We start from the raw sequence: 20,828 nt of genomic DNA on the forward strand, positions 1-20,828 counted from the left end.
TTCGTTTCCATGGTTTGCGCTATAACAACGCTCTCCACACGTCGTACACAGACAACACTATCTTATTTCCGCATAAATGCGTATGTGTCGTAGTGGTGAACTAGCTAGGCAATCACCAGTGGGTCCATCTCTTGGTGCGAAGCTCCAGCGGTGTGCACGAGCTGGGGACGCTGAGCGGTTCGAGTATTTCTTTCTGTGCCGGCTATCTGCCTACTACCAGGTGCCGTTAATAAACCGCGCTTGCAAAGTGGGCGATGTGCTGGGTCGTTAAATCTGGAACTTCGAAGCCCGAAGCTGCACGCTGCATCAAACGTGCCTGATCAGGTATTGTATAGTGGTGAACTAGCTAGACAATCACTAGTGGGACCAACTCCAGGTGAGAAGCGCCAGCGTTGGGCAAGATCTGGGGACGTTAAAGCTGTTCGAGTATTTCTTTCTGTACGGGCTGTCTTCCTACTACTAGGTGTCGTTATTAAACCCCCTTGCGGTATTTACACGCATATTTTACTTTGGTTTAAAAGTTTTCGTCGCGCAGAATCTGCAACCTAAGCCCCTTCGCTGCAGACATTATCGAGACGAGCCAACACAGTCCACCGGGTTTTCGAAATCTGCGTCCGGCATGCGGCCTATATCGCCGAAATCGCTCGCGGAATCTCGTATTTTCATTCACTAGTCGTTGTTTGCGTTAAACACGTGCGACTGATAGTGAACTGGCCGCTGTTGCTAGTTAGTCGTGAGTTGGTGGTCTTCCCGTGACGTCAGACTTGTGTTGACATGCCACTGCGTTGCCGCTGCCTCGATGTTGTTTTAAGGTAGCGCTATTAAAATTATATTTGATGCATTTCAAACACTGCGAGAGTTCTCGACACCCCTGTTTTTATAACAGTCCGAGACTGCTTAAAACTCGCGTCAGTACTCCTTAAGATATAAAAACCATTTAGTCTCCTACAACACTTATGAGAGAAAACTCTGACGCTATAGTGTCTTTGGAGCTGCAACGCAGAGTGTTTCAGCCAACGTGAGAATGATGGGTAGAACGCGGATTTGCCTAGTCTTCGTTCTTTTGGGCTCTGTTTGGATTCTCAAGGTCTGAAGTAGCCTGGCCGCAAGACAAAGTTCAGCAAAAGTTCAGCATGTCTGCGGTATGTAACGTCGCGCATACAGTCGGACGAACACAGGAAGTAAAGAAGTTCAAACGTTCGCGCTGCTTTACTTCCTGTGTTCGTCCGATTGTATGCGCAACTTGCATACCACAGACATGCACCAACTTGGCCAGCAAGAAGTTCTTAAAAGTTTAGCAGCTGCCCCGCCGCGTAGTTCTAGTGGCCAAAGTACTCGGCTGTTGACCCGCAGGTCGCGGGATCGAATCCCGGCTGCGGCGGCTGCATTTCCGATGGAGGCGGAAATGTTGTAAGCCCGTGTGCTCAGATTTGGGTGCACGTTAAAGAACCCCAGGGGGTCGACATTTCCGGAGCCCTCCACTACGGCGTCTCTCAAAAACATTGGGTGGTTTTTGGGACGTTGAACCCCACAAATCAATCAAAAGTTTAGCAGTTAAGCCTAAGCACTGTGACCTTTTTTAGGTTCACCAATTCTGATCCGCGCATGGAGTTCTCAAAGGTCCGTTCTTTTATTCGAAATAAAACCGAAACGCAGCAATCGGCAAAGCCAAAAGCGCGTTCAAAGGCGCAAGCACAAAATTTTTGCAAATTTGTACACTGCTCACTATTCCAAGCGTGAATGAATGATCGTATAGCGCCCGAGTCCCCTAGGTAGAGAGGGAGAGAAAGAGATAAATAGAGAGGAAAGGCATAACCAAGCTTGGCTCGGTCGGCTACCCTACACTTGGGGTGGGGAAAGGGGGAATAATAGAAAGGAAAGAGATAGAAAAGAAGAGTAGTAAGAAAGAGAAGGATGAATAGTCAGCTCGAGACTACACAGCATGGTGTCACACTGTTCTTTCACAAGCGGTCGTGAAGTCCGGTGGTTCTTAAGAAGTGCAAGAGGGCTTTCGTGGCTTTACGTGTATGGGAGACCGTCAACCAAGGTCCCAGGATCTTCTCTTTTGTAAAGAGGCCGTGAATCCAGCTGACGGAGCTTGGCTTCCATAATACGTCTTTCAGACTGGTATGCTGGGCAATGACACTCGACTGTTTCCTCGCAGGCGCAGATGTTGCATGTTGAAGTGCTCGCCATTCCAAGAAAACGAGAGTACGCATTCGTAAATGCGTACTAGGTAAATTTGGGAAACCCTTATGATCTAAACATAGGTAGATAGAAAGAAGTGAACTGGAAAATTTCGCGTGAGCCTAAACAAATACTGCTACGTTTCGCGCACGTTCGTATTTTGCCTACTTGATAGCACTGGACGCAGGATCTCCGGCACTCCCGACGTTGTCACATGTGTGGACTCATTACTTGTGACAGTACGAGCCTAGTCGCAATGCCTACTGAAGGCTTCCGAGTACGGCGCATGGAACGTGCAGTACCCGTTGTGCGGAGTGAGCGCGCGAGGTTTAACGGCGACGTGATGTATCCGAAAACTTGTAGGCTTGAGCAGAGTTGTTGCCACGCGTTCAGCCATGAGGTGTAAGTCGAATCGTCGTAACGCCACTTAGTTCAGCCTTGCCCTGTTGCAGCTGGGTCTCTTTTCTATTTTATTCTTTTTTTTATTTTTAATGGTGTACACTTTTGCTAACCGCTTCTTCTCTCTATTTTTCATTCCCTTTCTTACAAAGGTTATGCGAGGTTCCTTTCTCTGCCAATACCGTGATGACCGCTCAATCACATCGCAGCGCCCTCGCTGTGATGGATCACCGTTCGATCGCTTGCATATCAATCGCTTTTATTCGAGCGCACGTTGCATCGTAATCTTTTTTCTTCCCATATATGTGCGAAAACCTCACATGCAATCTTTTTCACTATTTCGCAGTCGAGCTAGGGTACCGAAAAAAAAGCACTTATATAACGTGCTATCTATCTATCTATCTATCTATCTATCTATCTATCTATCTATCTATCTATCTATTTATTTATCTATCTACCTATCTATCTATCTATCGATCGATCGATTGATCGGTTGGTCGATCTGCCTATTTTTAGCTGATTTACACTACTGTTTACGACTGCGAAAGACAACAGAACCTTAAGCATAGCATGACACTGTCTTTATCTCTCACCCTCATGCACACGAACACACACACACACACACACACACTCATGCGCGCTCTATCTCACTCGATATTGGGACGCCAAGAGGAAAACCCATCGCGTCGATGTCGTCAAACGCCGCCTTAATGAGCTCTCCGCGAGTCATTTTGATCGAAGAACCACCGATGATGGATTAATGCGTAATTGACCCCGATCGGGTGGACGTGTACTGTGACGTGGCTCGAAGCGGGGGTGCTCGCTCGTTAATCAGCCCCCATATTGACTCCGCTCTGAGTGACGAGTGTTTGACGGGTGGGGAGTGCAAGGGAAAGGGTGAAGTAAGAGTTTGGAAGAGGTCGCGACGCGCCTGTACGACCGCCTGCCTATACGCGGGCGTTCGAATTGGAGCGCTGAAATTGGGCGCGCACGCTGGGACGCAAGGCTCTGACTATACAGTACGCGTCTGAGAGGGGTGCGTAGGATGCGTTAGCTTCCCGTTAAAGTTGTTTATTGAGGCGAAAGCCTTAGATGCCGGATAACACCGCGGAAGTTTGTAAATCGGCTGCGTCGGCACGCAGAAGAATCGTCATCACGTAGCGACCTTGCCACATGATGTGATCAGTGCGTCGCAGGTTATCAAAAGTGGGATGCCATAGTGATGTAATGTAACGGCACTCTGTACGATGTCGTCATCGCACGACATCTTCGCTCGGTCAAAGACGTGCCGATCGCGGAGGTAGTCCAACACCACACGCGGAGAGCTTGCAGTGACTCCTATCAGTGCAAAACTACCTTAGGTTCTGAAACCTGTCGGAGGGGGGGGGGGGGGGGGGGGGTGGAGAGTATTCGCATCGACTTAGAAGACAAACAGGAAAATGGTTTTCGTCTTAGTGTGCCCTCTTGGGACAATCCGTAGGGGACCGTGTGAGCTGTTTTATTTGCTTTTATTGATCGATAGTGTCAACTCAATAAAGAGTCATTAGAGGACTGGGATAAAGGAGGAGGAGGAATAAACTTTATTATAAGAAACCAGCTGGTTTAGGTGGCCGGGCCTTGGCCTCCCACGAGGGGACGTCAAGGGCTTGCCTCGACGCCACCTGACGGGCGTGCTGCGGGTCGCCCAGGTTTGGTCGTCAAGAGTGGGGCTCCGCAGAGCCTCATGGAGCTTCGACGAAAGGATCGTGGCGTTAGTGTGTCTGTACTGTGCCGGGCAATCCCACAGCATGTGCGGAAGCATAGCTAAGTGAGTGCCGCAGCACCGGCAGTGGGAGGTTGTGTACACGTCCGGGAATATGAGGTGTAAGCGGGCAGGTGAGGGATACGTGTTTCTTTGAAGTAGACGCAAAGTGGCGGCCTGTGCTCCGTTGAGCTCGGGGTGAGGTGAGGGCAAAGGCTCGGCGTCTGAAATAAAAGTTGACTGGGATGAGCTCTAAAAGAAAAAAAAACTGCAGTTTTGTGTACAGTTTGTTTACAATATAGAAAAATGAAATTAATACAAGTGATGCAGTAGAAGTAATAACTCAATGCTGTTCGCGCAAACGTTAAATTGCACGTACATTGTGACCTCGGAACACTTGCACAAGCAATCGCACTAGCGATGGCGAGAACTTCCACTAGTGCCTACATTGTCGATACGTATGCATACGTTTAACGTAAGCCCTGCCACGGTGGTCTAGTGGCTAAGGTACTCGGCTGCTGACCCGCAGGTCGCGGGATCTAATCCCGGCTGTGGCGGCTGCATTTTCGATGGAGGCGGAAATGTTGTAGGCCCGTGTACTCAGATTTGGGTGCACGTTAAAGAACCCCAGGTGGTCAAAATTTCCGGAGCCCTCCACTACGGCGTCTTTCACAATCATATGGTGGTTTTGGGACGTTAAACCCCACAAATCAATCAAATCATCATTACGTTTAACGTAGCGATAACGTGTAAAAAAAAAAAAACTCACCGGGTCTTCCGTGTACTCACCTAAGACAAAGTGGAAGGCGAAAGCTATTTTCTATTTCTTCTCAGTGGATGTTTTGGGACTGCCCCGCCACCCCTCCGATAAGCTAAGTGCACCTAAAATGGTTTCCCACGGCCTCCATGATCGGAGGGCAGCTCTTCTACAGTTTGGCACTACCTCCGTCATCCGCCCGCCGTTGACCAAGCTGCAATGTCGTGCGCGTACCTCAGCATGTGACGAGAAACGTTGACGATCTGTGACGCCATGATGGCATCGTGTGGTGACGTCATTGTTGCTGACGGTTGCGGACGGGCGGGCGGTAACTACGCCACAGTCATCACGAGTTGGGGATTTTCGTGTCACTCACGAGACGCGGGAAGCCGGTTTGTTTTCGCCTTTGATGAGGCATGTAAGGCTATAGCCTTAACAAGCAATGCAGGCTGTGCCCCTTGACGTCAGAGATGGCAGGTAACGTCTCTACATCAGAGACACGTGGTATGTACCTGATATTCTGGCGGTTCGAGCAACTAATGACGGTCCTCTTGTTATTTCAAGTACTTCTGGTCGATCAGCCACTTTCCGGTGATTCACAAAGCTTTCAAAGAAAATAAAGCTGCTACGAAGTCGATGGTTCTTGTTGAAGTTAAGAGTTATATTGCATACATTGATATCGGATAACAAGTTTACGTCGGATATGGGCCACTTACTTGTCTGGATAGTTAATGAAAATAATTGAATGAGTTCATTTCACTAGCAGACAGTTTTCTTTTGACCAGCCGTCACTGTCGCATCACCTGGCGGAGTGGATTTTGAACTCGCGCATCTTTCTGCGTTGCCTCTGAGCCCCGTTTCGGCAGTGTGCGATACGCAAATTAAGTTGAACCATGATCACCGGTCTGCGAGCGGCACTACTAAACACCGAAGCCCTAGGGTCGCAGTCGCCTTTAAAATTTTTATCGGTGTTATAAACGTACTTTTAAATTCAACTTTCCTTTAAGCAGTTCCCTTCTTATAATCCTCTTGTGCAGCGGTGTAGGGTGATAACAGTAATGACGATTAAACTTGCGACATTTTCGTAAAGCTGTAGAAGTGTGCTGAACACAGCGAGAAGGCGGCGTGCACGAAACACCAGCGCAACCTCGCGACTGCTTGTTGCGATGAGGAATGAGGAACAAAGAAGGCTTCGTAGTTTTGCGCGTATGAAGTTCCTCGTGATAATAACAATGTCGGGGGTTGTCGTCCCAGATTTCCGATGCGATTATGTGGGACGGAGGCCTCTGGAAATTTTCTACCGTCCGGAGTTCTTTATTACGCTCCGACATCGTACACGGGCCTCTGGCGTATCGCCTCCACCGAAGTGCGACCGCCGCGCACGGTGTCGAACCCGCGAAATCGCGGTAGGAAAGAATAGCGTCCGGGCGTATTCAGTGTTTACCTTTTTTTTTTTTTTAAGTGTGAATACACTTTATAAGCGACCCCAAACCATCCACCGCCGTCGGCGGCGTCCGCAGTCTTCTCTCTTTCTTTAAAAGAAAGAGGACTTGGCGGGCCGCAGCGCGACGCTCTACCGAATAAGCCACGGACGCGACGCTGATATCGGTGTCAGTAACGCGCCTTATACCCCCTCCCCCTTCGCTCGCTCCTCCGCTCTCCTCGCTCGCTGCAGCTGCGCGCGCACCCCTCTCTCTCGCGCGCCCGCCTTCTCTCTCAGTCTCCCGTCGAGAGCGGGTCGTGAGGGGGAGTAAAGTCAAAATCCGTTGGCATTCGCCAGTGAGTTAACGTAAACTCCCCCGTGTGATCAAATTGCGATTCCCAGGAACCATTACACCATAAAGGCACCATAGTGTGATTAATAAATATAATAGTGCGAATTAATAAATACCCCTCATAGCATCGTCCCGTGTATTCGCACTTAGCCATGTTCACCCTCGGGGAAATGCTTGGGAGTTTTTTTTTTTTTTCAGCACGCCTTTGAAGTACTTACCTCCATTGACAATATATAGGGTCGTGCTTATAGTTTGGATCGTGGCTTTTGAAATGACCATACTGTCAAATCTCACCGTGTGGCTCGGTGGTGGTATACCCAGGACATCCCGCTGTCATGTTGAATGTCGACGCGTCGGTAGTATTGAACGATCCGTAGAGGTCCGTCCTATCAGCCAATCGGAATATTCCGAGATAGCTAACTGGCAGTCTCGTGCAACATTTCAGTAGCCGAAATGTTCTGGCTTCCTGGCCTAACGAAGCTATGTTAGTGTCTAGTGAGGGCTTGCGACCACCAGTAATAATGAGTCAATGAACCTCCCTATTTCTGTATTGATTTTCGTTCGATCCCCTTCATCGGCGGTGAGTACAATCTAATACGAATCACGGACCCCGTGTTTCTTCGAATGGCTTGAAACAGGTGCACACATTCGTACAGGCTTCTTGAGTGGACAACTAGAGGTCATTGGCTTCGCCGGTCTACACATAGCTGCGGAAAATCATTTTGCTGGAGATTTTCGGCGATCGTTCGATGTGACGCATTCCACAATCATCTTCGATAGTGTTTTTCTTTGCTCGAAACAAGTGGAACCCAAAACAAACTGGCGGGTGTTCTGGGCGTATTATTTTATGCAAAAAATGAAAGTTGATTGATTGCCGAATAATTAGATATTTACTTACTGGCTAATTACCATCGGCTACTCAAAGTTTCGCAAAACAACGGGTTGCCTCATTCTCTTCGTTGGTATGTAACATCGAGTGTCTTGCAATTATGTTGCGCGAATGTGACACATTTTTCGGCAGTCCATCATACTTAGCGTTTCGAGGCTGCTGTGTAGTTTGTTGCTTTTTCTTCAACGAATTAACTATTAACGATTCGCTGAAGCTTCGTCCGAGTCTTACCTGCACGCGCCACTCGCTTCGTTTTATTGGTGTTATTTCAGTATCGCGAGTAATCGAAGCAGTCCATCACTCCCATCCCACATTGCTATGGTTGAAACGTTAATGACTGTAATTGCAATCGCGCAACTTCTCCCATTGGAGCGGAAGGGGGGGGGGGGCATCGAGGTTTAGCTTATGCATGCGGTCAATTCCGAGCTGCGCAAGAGGGGCAGAAAACAATATAAACGATGTATCGGCCACAAGTTGAGCAATCAACGAGTGTACCGCGCCGGAATATAATTAATGGACCGACTGACTGACTTTTTTACGCCGCCGAAGTGCTATCTCTCTAATGACTCAGAGGAAAGGAAAAGTGGGAGGGGGTCTCTGTGAGCCATTGTAGCTGAAAGATATAATACGGGACTTTGAAAAACCGCCCTCTAATGAAGCTCGCCACTAATGGGAGCGGCGTGCGTCGCATATTTAATTATTCCGAAGTGATATGTTGGCATTAGCAACGTATCTCTCGGAACTTTCCCGTTTCCTACGTGGAATCGTGAATAAGGCTGTTTGCTTTATTAGGAATAATTGAGAGCGATAACCATTTTTGTTCTCATAGTTTCTCCTTATTCAATAGAAGATGCTAAACCTAAAAGGAGTAGTTTTTTTTTCGTATTACTATACGTGTTGCTTTGTTGTACGTGCGCTCGAAAAGTCCCCGAACATTTCTGTAGTAATGTTTTTTTTTTTTTTGCTTATTCATCTCGATTTCGGGCCGAATACATTTTTATCCTTATTGCTTATGAACAATATAGTCAGCAAGAGAAGGAATTGAAGGCTTTGTACGCAGGTTTTTCCGAGAGTCCGGCCATCTTTATTTCATTTTCACAAAGCACCATAATAAGTAGACATGTACCTTAGTGTCTTTATACCGACCTGTTCACTAATTAACTTTTACGATCTAATTGCCAGAAAAGAGTAAGAAAATAATTAGTACTGTTTATGGGGTAGTTTCCTTATCAGTAGGCATACGTGTCGATGGTGCAGTGCAGCGGCGTTCCCCCGTTGTGTTTTCCCGATCAGACAGGCTCGGCCGCAGACCCTGTGCACGAAGTGCGTTTGATCGACCTGCTCGGCCAATCACGTGTCAGCAGGGCCGCGCATGCGCGGAGAACCAAAACTGTCCGTCGAGCATTCCTCCAATGGGGATACAGCTTTCCCTCCGAGAGGAGGGGTCTTTCAGTGTGGCGATGTACAAGCAGTCTACGTCCATGGTCCGCGGTTAAAATGCACACGTAGCGTGCTGCAATATAATATTGCTCTATAACAGTCAATTGAATGATCAGTACCTTTATTGTATGCACAGTTAGGTATGTTACCACGTCCTTTCTTATAGAGACGAATAAATGTCTACATTTCTATAATTTTAGTTACCCGTAATTTACTGCAGTCTAACTAATGCAGAAGTGTTCCGTAAGGGACTGGTAGAATGATTGTTCATCTAGTTTTACTCCTAACGTACGCCGAATTAATTGTACCTTCCACTTTTTATACATAGAAAGGAGTGTCCCCAGTTCTACTTTTCTAATTACTAATTACATGTTTCATTTAATACTGAACTGATTCTGTACGAACAGGTGCGTAGTTAACTCGCAACTTTGGTGCACTTAGGTGCCATGTGCATGGCCGAGTGAAGCTTAAAAGTTTCGTGCGTTGGTTCGAATCCATTACGCTTTTTGGTTTTGGTTATCCCAGCCATTAATGCACTATCGATACACGGTTACTGGATTTTGAGCAGACGTCGTCAGTAGGATGCCATTAATAATATTTCGAAATGTATAGGTGAGGATCCACTGTTGGGCTGTTAGCTGCGAACTACTGCCGCGCATATCCATGTACAAGCTGGTGTGTACGATCCAAAGCCGAATCCGCAGGCGCTAGTTCGATGCGGGTGACGCAGCAGCAGTCGTTGATAAATCGTCCATCGGAACTCCATACTTCTTTACATTCCATACCGCTTTCAAGGACACATATGGGAAGTAAGGAAGCACGGTGCTCCAACTGGACAAGCCGACTCGGGGGGCGGGGCCTCCCGATGAAATCCTGGATCTTGCCATCCGCTGTTGTCCTGTCACGTGGTTTAGGAAGAGCATTGGCAGTCAAAGCTCTTCCATTTGTTTCAAAGCTCGGATAACAGGCAATCGTGCAACGTCATAAAAAGGCTTCTGCCTACTGTCGCGTCATCTGTTGATTGCAAACATAACTGAGATATCGGTTTGGTGTGACTGGCATGGCTTAAGAATTCTGCATGCTTGTAACTTTTGGTGTTTGTTACTGTGTTTTTCGAAAGATTAGTTTTACTTTGACGCTGGCAGCCCGAATGGTCTATACTGTCTACAGCATAAGGTGGGGGGGGGGGGGGAGAGGGTGATACAGTTATGGTATTTGTGAACTAAACACATTCAGTGTTTTTCGTCCTTAAAGCACAGTCTTTAGTACATCTGGCTCAATTCTATAGCTGTTGTTAATGCGCAGCTGTTAAGGGAAAAAATGTTGATGTAATAGGTTGTTCAACGTCGACGTGGTACAATGGTTGCACTATAACTGCTCCTGGACGCTTCTTCGAAAGTTACAAATTATTGAAGTAGATTCTCGGAAGGCATGTTTTATAAGCTGATCATTCCGACGTTACTCTCATCTAATTCCACGTCAAATTAACAATTAACGTGACATCGCTTGGGCAACTGCAGCTTACAATATTTGAAACAGCAAGTTACGCATCACCTTCTCCTGAAACATTATGTCGATGATTTGACACTTCGGACACTCACTCGCCTGTCATCCGAAGCTCGATGACGTCAGACATGAACGAACCACTGCCGTTTCTTTTGAGTTTGTACCACGTGCAAACTTGTCACAGACACATCTCGCAAAAAAGGGTAACAGACGACGACGATTCCCAGACGTGCAGTAGAAGGCGTCGTTAGGATGCACACTGGTTGGCGGGAACCAGACGTCATTCGCCGTCGGCAGACGACACAATTTGGTTGCCATGAAAAGGCTTCCTTCACTTCGAAGGAACGACAAGCTTGGGCGCGTCCGACGCTAAATACAACACGCAGCATTCTGTGCGGGCCGGCCGTGTCCATGGTTTGCACGTCATAGTGTACGTGGCACATAGAAGAGACATACAGGGGGCCAACCGATTGGCTAGACGGCCGCAGAGATGCGTCACCATTGAGAACAAAGACGTTGCTGGAAACGTGTTGCACACACGCCGTATTACCCTTTCCCCCCCCCCCCCCGAGCCGTGGTTGAGGGCGACCCCGAGACAGATTGCAGGCGTTGTCGGGTGGCTGTTGCTTGCAGGCATACCTCGAAGGCTTCTTTGTACGTAGGGCGCCATTCGCTCCGAGAAAAACAAAAAAAAATGTACCTTGTGTCTCTACTATTTGTGGAGGCGACGACGATGGCGGTTTGACGTTAGTTCGGCCTGGCGTAAGATTAAGATTGGTAGAACGGTAGCACGAATATCCTTTTACGCTTAAGACGGTATAAGGTCCAGGCGGCAAATGAAAAAAAAAAAAAAAAAGAAAGGCGCAGGGTAAGCTGTGCGTTTAGACGCGATTGCTAGATACGACCATGTAAGTTCGAACAGATGGCCCTATCCTGCGAATGATTCAAAGGTACACAGAAGACTTCTGCAGATGAAAGCACAATTGCACACGACCGAATGTGTCAGGCGATGAGACGTTTGAACCCGACTGGATGCTGCAGGCGGTGGTATAAGTTGCACACGACTGAACGCTACACGTGAACGGTTGAATGACTCAAATGTTGCAGGCGACGGGATAGTTGCATACGACTGAATCCCGCAGACGATATAGTAGCTGCAGACGCTATAGCAATTGCAGACGGCGGAAAACTCGCGCAGTCGTCTGAATGGCACGGTAGGGAAGAACAAACGCAGACGAGAAACTGCCGAGTGCTTCTTACCATAGAACGGCTGCAGACGATAAACCAGATGCAGGCCGCGGAACAGTTGCACAGGACTGAACGGTGCACGGAGAATCGAATGCCACGGTCAAGAGAACTTCAGTGACTGAACGTTTCGGTCGATAAAAAACGTATATGGGCGATCCAGTCGGCGGCTGTTGCGTTCCAATCATGGGTAGCGGCGAAAGTTCAGTGGTTTTTTGTTTCGTGTGAGTCGCGGGAGGGGGGGGGGGGGTGCTTCATTTTCGCGTGGCCGATGGCACTTCCACCCCGCCTTTCCTCCGTGCGTGGAGCGCTCGCGGAACATAGACCGGAAGCCCCTGGGGCTGCCACCAAGTGGACCTGATTAGCCCCAATGAGGGTCTGCCCCCGCGTCGTCTAGCCAGCTAGTCTGCATGAACAGATCGTGAGGGGAAGGGATTGCAAGAGAGAGAGAGAGAATGAAATAGCGTACGTCGTTAAGAGAGGAGGCATACGATGACAGGGAAGGAGGCTTTGTCGCCCCCCCCCCCCTCTGATGAGCCATATGACCCCCCACCCCCTCTGACTGGCTGACTGACTCGAATACGTAACCGCCATTCTTTATTTTTTTACTTTTTCGTTTGGCTTCTTCCGAAGTTGGGGGCCAGGAATTCGTGTAACCCGCTGCATCTGGTGTGGAGTGAAACGGAAATGACGAGGAAAAAAAAAAGTTAGGGTGCGCGTGGTTGAGTCATCGTGCTTGTAATGTACAATCCGGTCCCGTTTAAACCCGAACGCTTCGCTAACTTCCCGCGTTGCTCGTTAAAGAAGTGGCTGTTTTCGTCTGGTGGTCTGGTCTCAGTGCTCGAGGCGAAGTTGCTCAGTTTCCAATCGATCTTTTTTTCACGAACGGAAAGGAAAGGCGAAGCGTCTGACGCCCGTTCAGTACGTCATCTTACTGGTTCAGTAGAATCGGATAAGTTGTTTACTAGCAACGGTCACTATAGTAACATCTATCTCTTACGCTACCAGCGGCCGTTTGCTAGTCATTCAACTTGTACCGTCGTCTCACGCTGCTCCCATTTGTGACAAAGCTTGACGAGGTAAACTTAGTGCAACGTGGTAAATATATACCTGTTTAGTCGGCATTGCGTGTTCCAATCATACCGCGTCATTTACGTGCTAAGATGTGCAGTTTTCGTCTAGTGGTCACCCGAAGGTCATTACGGTAATCGAGTGGCTCAGAATCGTCCATTCGGCATCTCCATTCTGCTGCGGAGTCCGTACAAGTGAATGGGGAGCTTTAGAATAGCGCACCCCGAGCCTTTGCGGTGCGGTCGCTGCCACTGCGCGTGCGTCGTACGCGAGCCGCCGTTTGCGTTCGCGGCCCGCCCGCAGAAAACCCGAAATAGCGTGCGGCGATCGCGGCCCGCGACGCAGGTGAAGTGCTAGTGTCGAGGCTATGGGTAGTTTCCGTGCACTTGAGTTCGCGGACCAGCTAAAGTCCCTAGATTGTTCCCTAGGAGGGGCAAACGTTATTCTAAAACTCATATGGGGCCCGCTATGCCGGCAACGCCCGCAGCGCCTGATAACGTTATTCTAAAACACCCTACTGTTTTCAATTTGCGGTATAGTCCGTCTTAGGTAAGTAAGTCATGTGGTTTGGAAACCGGTGTTAATTGATCTCGAAGTCGTGTTGCGCATGAATCTCCTTGCTCACGGTTAAAAGGACGAAAATACTCGACGGTACATAAATGCACGCCGTCCGTCAGGACACTACGCATTCCCGATGTTTCAAGTAATGTCGTTGCAGCAGCGCTCAACTATTTCCGGAGTTGCGTAATTAGAGAACGAGTGACCGATCGCGGCTAAGCCTAACCTCGGAGGCCGTTACAGAAGCGGGCGTACGTGGCGCGATTCAAAAGCGCGGGAAATCGGTTGTCCCAACAGCCGGCGCATTGAGCGTTCCGCCCTCTAATATGCTGCGCAGTGGCACCACCTTCGTCTAAACGGTTAACGAATTGCAACTAATCGAGCGCTAAATTGAAACCCGGCCGCGATAATCCTCCCCTTGGAAGACGTGTATTAAACAGTCCGTCCGAATGGTCGCGACGCACGCCATGCCGAAACGGGGCACCGAGGGAATATCTCAAAGCATGAGCGTATCCTATTCTGCTGATGCGCGTTTCCGTCAAGAAGCCGGCCCTTACATCCATTCTCGGATTACAGCTGGAGAATCCGTTATCGGTTAGCTGACATCAGCGGCTCCGAAAGAGGCGTTATCTCGCAGTCGACACCACGAGAGGCTTACGGACGGTAAAGCAACGCGTCTTTCCAATAACAATTTGCAACACATTTTTCGTTTCAAAGCAGATAATCCGAAAGCGATTTTTTTTTAAAGCAGGCGGAGCCGTGCCGTTACAGACTCTGGGACAGCAAGAACATCAAAGAACCCAGAAAAAAAAATAATGACGTCCCTCAACCGCTTCGTCTATAAGCGGTCTCATACTCACGCTTTCGTTGACTTCCCACCACGAATTCCGCGAGGCTTCTCCGAAACGTCGATTACACGACTTCGATGAGGTGGTCTCCAAGCAGTTAGTTCCGTACGGTTGCAGACGACGTGCCATCAAGAAAGAAACATGGCCGCCATTGACGCGACTTCTGCTCGCTCTTCTTGTCTTGTCTTGCTCCTCATCGTCACCGCACAGAGACGCCAAGAAGAAAGTGGATCCTTTGGGATCAGAGGACGAGGGTAGATGTCGCGCGGTTGGCGGAGAGGGAAAGGAGGTGGATGTTAGAGGGGGAGAAGAGGAAGAGAGTGCATCTCTCTAGCGGGAGATACGGCGCCACATCTGGAAATTTTGGGAAACCCCTCGCCCCCTCCCCCGGCCGACATTAGCTATTGCAAAAGGCTGTGTGTAGGCGTGGAGCTGCATCCAGCAAGAACTCTCCCCGCTCCAACTTTCCTCTTACTCAGCAGCCCTCCTCTCATTTTGTTTCTCCTAGAACGTGGACAGTTTCCTCCCCCCCCCCTCCCGGGGGGGGGGGTAGTGGTGCCCCCCTCCCCTTTGCCTCCCCCAACCGTCTTTCTCTTTCGAAACTACGGGCCTGGTGGCGAGCACATGTTTAGTCTCTCCTACCGACGCGGCGCGTCTCTGACCCCCGGCTAGAATCTTTCGTCTGCTACGAGGGGTGCATTCTGTTTTAGTTCGTCTGCGTCATCATAGCAGAAGGCAACGTTACCAGAAGGAGAAGGAGCGGGATGGAATGGAAGGAGTGTAGAGGGGGCGGTGCAGAAAAGATGGCGGACGCCGTTCCCTTACTTTCTCTTACGGCATTCACGAAGAAGTGACGCGCAGCAGTTTCTCTCTCAGCTTTTCCCTCGCTGGGCAGGAGAAGCTTAGCATAGCGACGTAAAAACTTCGAGCGTGCAACTTCGCGTTGGTCTTGCCTTCCCCCTCTCCATCCTCCGATCTGTTTTAGGCAACCGTTATGTTGTACCCCACCCCGTGTCGACGCATTCCGTTGGCCTTTGCCTCAGTCGACTCTGTGACTTACTTGTCCCCGCTTTGAAGGCAGCTTTGGCTTTTGTTTGCCATTCTATCGTCACCGTATCCCCCGCAGTACCGCACTCTTGTTCTTGGTTCCGGTTACACATAAATTTGTTGCGGCGCGAAATGAACTCGAACCGGAAAGGGCCAGAAATGTCGAACGGGGTTCCTCCGATTGCGCGTTCCGGAAGGGCTTTCACCTTTCGATGACGTCACTCAAATAATCGTTACTTGTGCGCTTAACCGGGATGCTGATATAGTTATAATTGGCGGCGTTTCATGTCCCGAAACCACGATATGATTATGACGGATGCCGCAGTAGAGGGTTCAGGAAAGTTCTACCCCACGGTTCCCTCTAACGTGCACCGAAAATCTAAGCGCACGGACATCTAGAGTTTTGTCTCTGTTGAAATGCCGCTGGGATTCGCTTCCGCGACCTTCGCGTCAACAGTCGAGCACAGTTACGGGTTCATCGCGGCCAAAAGTACGATCTTACAGTTCCGCCGACGTCAGTGCGATGTTCCTGAATGCTGGCCACTTCGGTAGTTGCCAAAGCGTTGGCGCTGTAGTCTTCAGCTTTTGACTCGTCGCTCGCGTTATTCGTACCGGCCATTCTAAACTTGATAGACGAACGAGGTTTCCTGTTGTGCTGCGATTAAGTGAAAGGAAAATATTTCTTAGATTCCTGAAAGGAAAAAAAAACAGAAGGCGATGCAGCCGCCCTTTATTTTCACGTCTAAGCTCGTGTCAGCTATCGCGCTCGGCCTTCGCTTGGCGGTGGCGACTCGAATGTCATGCTCCGAGGCCAGCCCCTGCTATACACTCCTCTCAAATAAATGTAGCTCAAAATGACCTCGACGTTGCCTAACGCGCATCCGTCCGCTCTGTGCTATTTCAAGAGGCAGTCGCTCGCCTTTCTCTCGTGAGACATCTTCTATCAAGCTACGACGTCCTCGAGGTTTGTTTACAGTCGGTCGCAAAAGTTTGCGGGACACATACGCGAAACGAGTTGGCATCACCAGCAACAAGAGACAGTAAAAGGGCACAAGTCAAACGCTTCGTTCGCTGTCCACTGCCGTCCTCACTAGGTTTTCACGTGGCATAAAAAAAAAAAACGCTGAGCAGATGTAGGTGTATACACTTATACATACTGGCGATAATTTCCTTATTTTCTTTTGTACACGTTCCTAAACACCACTGTTTAACATATCCTCTGCAGAATGTTTCGGGTTAAGCTGACAATCGCTTTATAGCGAGGAAACGTCGCCGAAGCAAACGTCTGACAGAAGATCGATCACTTCACCGACGACTTCGTTATCGATAAGCTCGATCTGCCCATTTTCTGAAGCTATATACCATTAGATAAGCACTATACGACGTCGAAATTCGCGGTTGTGTTGTCTACAGTCGCTGTCCTCTTTCATACGTCACTCCACTGCGGTTTGACAGCGGAGCTCGTTCTGAGGTCGCTGCTTCACAGATCAAGTCTGCGTTTTTTTCTGCTTCATAGTCGTGTAGTGGTTATACTGCTTGATGAGTGATCCAAATGTCCCGGCTTCAAATCCCGGCCGCGGCTGCTGCCTTTCGTTGGAAGGGAAATTTTCTACCGCGTGCACGCTGTAGAAAATTTCCAGAGTCCTCGAATTCGCGTCTTTCGTTACCACATTGTGTTGTTGGAACGTGAAACCCCAACAATTATTATTACTTATAAAAACGAAAGGAATAACAGGAAGCTCCGTCGTTAGTTAGCTCACAGTTAGGTCACAGAGATCAGTGCCATCATTTCGCAGCCTCTCCGTCCTATACGTGTTCTTCAATCTCGGTCGGCACGTCTTTCTTCCTCTTATCGTCAAGACCGCCATCCCTTGCGGGCACTAGAGCCGACGGGTGCGCAACAGACAGAGCTTGGCTTCAGCGCCGTGGCTAGCGGCGAAAGGGCGGCTTCGTTTATTTGTCTTTGCTCCTAGCCGGAGCTTCTCGGATGGCGCAGCTCGCCGAGGCTTGTGCACGGCCTCCCCTAATTGGAACCAGCGGTGGCAGCCGCTGGGGTTCTCTCTACGCGACGAGTGAGGGGTTGGCCGCGAAAAGTTTCGCATAACGTATCCCCCCTCCCCCGCCCTTTCTCCAGGGGTCCCGCTAAAGCCTACACTGCGTCTCAAGACGATCCATTACTTTTCTCTCTCTCTCTTTTTTTTTTTTGCTTGCACTGCACCTCCCTCTGTCCACCACCCCTCTGAGACACATACTGACCCTTGACGGTACCGTCAGTGTGCCCCCTTCTCCCCCCCCCCCTTTCCCCCACGTACTTTTTTTTTTTTTCACAACTCCGCCTGGGACACTGACGGTGATGTTTGGACCCTCTGCGACGGCCTGTTCATCTCCTCTCCCCTATTTTTTTTTTTCTTCGACGTCTGGGACAGTCCCGGCTGTGAACGACTTGTAGCTCGCGCTGTTTACGCTCGAAAAAACTAAAAGAACAAAAAAATTGTCCCCCGTTGAAGAACGTGAAAATGTGAAGAAGATGGGTCGTAGCGTAAAAGAGAAACGTTGCCTGTGGATTGTAAAATCGCTTCGCTTTTATTGGCGGCAACAACGGCGGCGGGCGGGTGTAGACGTCCACTGGCAATGCACGGGAATTTGAAACCGGAGATGAAGTCGCCGATGTCGAGCCGGGCGAGCGTTTGGTTTTTTTCGTTAACTCTCTTGACGGTGGGGTGAGGGCTTCGCGTGTTTGGTTTTTTATCTTTTTGTTGCTTAGCGCACTCGCATCACAGGGTGCCTTCTTCGTCTCTCGGGTCTCGCGTTCCCTCTCCGATGTACGAAGTGGGGGTCTTCTGAATCGTCCGTTCATGGCAGCGCTGCAAAGCCATGAACCCCATCGCGTCAAGTGCGCGTCGCGCGCTGTTCGTTGGGGGGGACAAACCCGTTTCGCCGCTTAGGAAAGGAATCCTAAGGTATGGTTCGGCGTTTCGGGAGCAGGTTCGTAATCAGGTCGTGTTGCAGAACAACAAGGCTTGAAGCGACTCGCGGTCATTTTCACCCAAGTCCGAGCAAGGGTTTGACGTTTGGCGGGCAAGTGTTTTGACTGCTTCATTCGAAAAGCGTAAAAAAATTTGAGCAAATGTCCGTGGTGTTGTGACTCGCTGGTTTGCTTCGCCTGTTTCGTGAAATTGGGAAGTCTGAGCTCCGTCGGATCGTGCCCCATTCACCGCACAACTATATGCCCACGCATAGTAATGTGTTGATGTCTTCCAGCTTAATTTGGTGTAGCTGGTGGGCGTGGCATTTAAACATTCTACCATAGCTCTCCACGACATAGCCGTAAGTTTCCGCACAGGCCACTAAAATAGGGCTGATTTTGCGCAACGAAAAGAACGACAGAAGGGGCTAAGGGGACAGGTTCAAGTTTCGTCGCGCGATATCAGCCATATTATTGGGGCCGGCGCCGAAACATGAACCGAATAGCCCTGCAAAGAGTTGATTGATTTGTGAGGTTTAATGTCCCAAAACCACCTTATGATTATCAAAGACGCCTTAGTGGAGGGCTCCGGAAAATTCGACCACCTGGGGTCTTTAAGGTGCACCCAAATCTGAGTACACGGGCCTACAACATTTTCGCCTCCATCGGAAATGCAGCCACCGCAGCAGGGATTCGATCCCGCGACCTGCGGGTCAGCAGCCGTGTACCTTAGCCGCTAGACCACCGCGGCGGGGCAGCCTCGCAAAGAGTACTTCTAACCGCAAGTCTAGAGCCATCATTATCGTTGCATGTTCTGCGTACTTCCGTAATACATGGCGCATTCGCAACGTTGCGTTTCATCTCCGAGTTCTCGAACATTTGCTGTCATATTGTGCGCTTGCACAACTTTGTCTGTGTTCTTGAGCACTAAATCGCCTAGATGTATCTAACGCAGAAAATCAGGAAACCGCAAAGAGTGTTTCGTAAGCTGGGTAAATTTAATTAGTAACGTCTTGTTTCTCGAATCAATGTTGAACGCACTGTAGGTATGTGGCTGGCAGAAGGTCGCTTGCATCAGGCGCACAGCAACCACTCATTCACGCGTTTTTGGTTAGTGACGTGAGCCTAAATCTAACAAGTTCCGTATCGCACTGCACTCTAGTCAGAACACGGATAAAGGTAACGACGTAACTTAGGGCCGTGAGTCGACTCTATTACCTCGTGCTGGCCGACTTGGGGCCCTGGCGGTCGACGTTAGGACACGGGCGGGATCCCCACGTAGCCGCGTAACCAGTACATCACGCCTACGCGGTGCACCCCTCTCCACCCCCACAGCTATAGTGACCTTGCCATCGGACGTACTCGTCAGAGGGGGTGGGGACCAAAGGACAAGGTGTGGGGGGAGTAGGATGGGAGAGGGAAATGTATTAGCGTACCTCTCGTTTTGTTCTTCTTCTTCGCAGTCGTCCTCAAATGCTCTCTCGGTGTCGTCCTCGTGAGCTCGCACTCCAAAGACTCAGTCCCGCTTTCTCCTCATTCTCTCGCCGCACTGCGGAGAGCGAGGAACTGAAAGTGTTGCGGTGCCCAGTGTGGGCGTCGCAGTCCAGGAGCTCGGGACATTGGACCAACTCGGGCTCTCGAACGCGGCGCCGACGGCGTTGGCTTCCTCGGGGTCCGGGTGGCACGTCCGCCAAGCGCCGGCGCTCTGCGAGAAGTCCTGGCCGTGCCAGGGGCAGGCGTGTTTCTACCGTTCCTCGGGGAGGTCGAGGTGTACACCACGGAGGGGCGGGCGGTTCGCGAAGAAGAGGAAAAGCGGCGAGGCTTTACTTACCCCCCACTGACTACTTTACGCTGGCTGCTATAGTAGGAAGGGGCGGGAGGCGACGCCGGGCGAATCTTCTCGCATGGCACGGCGCGCGCAGCGGGCTGCTGCCTGTTTCTTTAGGCCTTACCCTTATAAGGTGCCGAGGTTCAGACCCGAAGTATGGTGGGGTGGAGGGCTCCGGTCTCGTTGGCCTGCGCAGCTGGGGTCTGAGGGAAAGGGTGAGAGGCTGCTACGTCGTCGTGGGGTGGGGTTCGCGGAAAGGGTGGAGTTCCTTTGCATCTCCACACTCTCTCTCTCTCTGTTATCCCTCACTCTTTACCGTAGCAGACGCCGGCGAGCCGTGCCCCGCTGGAGCGGGTTGTCTAGAAATAACCGCGGCGATCTAAAAACGGAACTACGGGCTCCTGCTTCTGTGGGTACGAACTCTGAAGAGGCCGGCCAGGGAGGTCTCGAACCGCGAGCGCCTTTTTCCCGGCGTTCCTCAAGGCGGCTGCGGTCTTTTTTTTTTTTCTCTATCTCTTTGCGCTTGTTGCTCTCTCTTGAATTCTCTTCGTCATTTCTTTCTGTTTGCTTAC

General features: G+C 50.0%; 1 long non-coding RNA gene across 1 annotated transcript; it reads right to left on the reverse strand.

Moving 5' to 3' along the window:
- Nucleotides 1-4,079: 4,079 nt before the first annotated feature.
- LOC142771672 (uncharacterized) lies at nt 4,080-20,625 on the reverse strand. The gene is made up of 2 exons (XR_012886058.1): nt 19,865-20,625; nt 4,080-4,551 (listed from the first exon to the last, which is right to left on the reverse strand). It is a non-coding gene; the product is annotated as an uncharacterized LOC142771672 (long non-coding RNA).
- Nucleotides 20,626-20,828: the final 203 nt, after the last annotated feature.

This window comes from Rhipicephalus microplus, chromosome 9 (assembly GCF_043290135.1).
Source record: "Rhipicephalus microplus isolate Deutch F79 chromosome 9, USDA_Rmic, whole genome shotgun sequence".
Classification (NCBI taxonomy): Eukaryota; Metazoa; Arthropoda; class Arachnida; order Ixodida; family Ixodidae; genus Rhipicephalus; species Rhipicephalus microplus.